Source organism: Cariama cristata, unplaced genomic scaffold (genome assembly GCF_000690535.1).
Source record: "Cariama cristata isolate BGI_N322 unplaced genomic scaffold, ASM69053v1 scaffold1400, whole genome shotgun sequence".
Taxonomy (NCBI): Eukaryota; Metazoa; Chordata; class Aves; order Cariamiformes; family Cariamidae; genus Cariama; species Cariama cristata.
Window position 1 is genome coordinate 23,500 of NW_009593853.1, and position 1,252 is coordinate 24,751.

Genomic DNA, 1,252 nt, shown 5'->3' on the forward strand with positions numbered 1-1,252 from the left:
CGCTTTCCCTTTTGATCAGCTAAGGTTACTTTTTTTTCCTGTTTTTTCTTGCCCTGCTGTTATCTAGGTAATGCTGAATCCCTCTCTTCCCGAGGTTTTTGCTGCTTAAAATGCAGGTTTTCGGTGGGGATGTTTCTTCTTTCCTTGAATAAATGCAAATAAGAGCAAATCCTTACCGATCGTCTAGCTGTGTGTTTAAACAAGCTTAGCGGGATCGCGCGTCTAGCCTAAAGCTAACGCACGAGGGTTTCGTTGAACGAGGTGTGCAAAATTACCTGTCATCTGGCTGGGCGATAGAGGTGCCCCGTGCTTGAGAGGTGACAGATGTTCGTTGAGTCAATAGAATAGAAAGCAGAAATGAGATTGTTGTAGCCGTAATTGCATTTGTAGAGCAGTTCCTGGCTAACCGGCGTGTGGAATTGGTATCTTCTATAACGAGTCTGTAACCCAAAGCGCTCTTTGCCGTTGAAGCTGGAAGGCAACGAAAGTCATTGACCGGGCAACGGGGTCGGGAAAGCTTGCTCTGTCCACCCAAAACCATTGCTGCCCACGGTGGTAGCGTGCTACGGCCAGACGCGGGGGACCCTGAAATGGGGTTGGGAGTATTAGAGCCGTGACATCCCGCTCCGTTGCAATCCCCGCCTCTCCAAGGTGGATTATGATCCGTGCCTGGGTGGGTTTAATCAGCGGGGAGCTCGTTATTATCCGCAGACCCAGCTGATGCTGCGTCCCCTGGTGATGTAGTGTTATTTTGTGAAAGAAGCTTTGATTCCTTGTGAATCTCCTCTGGTCGGTCTGTGCTGGTGGTCCCCTGGGAGACGGCAGCGATGCGGCTGTGCCGCTCCAGCGCCAATTTTCTTTTTTCGTGGGCTGTGATCTACTCCTGGAAATACCTTGGCCAGAAAACGAGGCCGTGTCTCTTTGCCCATCCACACGTTAGCAAGTTGTTAACGTTTAAGTAGATGATTCTGCACGAGCCAAGAGCTGAGGTAATACTTACCCACATCTTACCTTTCTTTCCTGTCTATGAGCCTACGGAAACACTAAAACCGGCGTTTTTAACGGTAAATATTCTCTGCCACGCAATTAGACTTGGGGAATTGACTGAGCCAGCCAGAGCGTGTGCACGCTGAAGTGTTTGGAAGGAATAGGGACCCTTGCGCTTCCAGACTTAAGTCAGTAAGTGGTTAAGGGCTGTGAGAAGGCCACTGAAAGGGGGAAAGGAAAGTTGTTTTGGTTTTGTTTTGTTTTG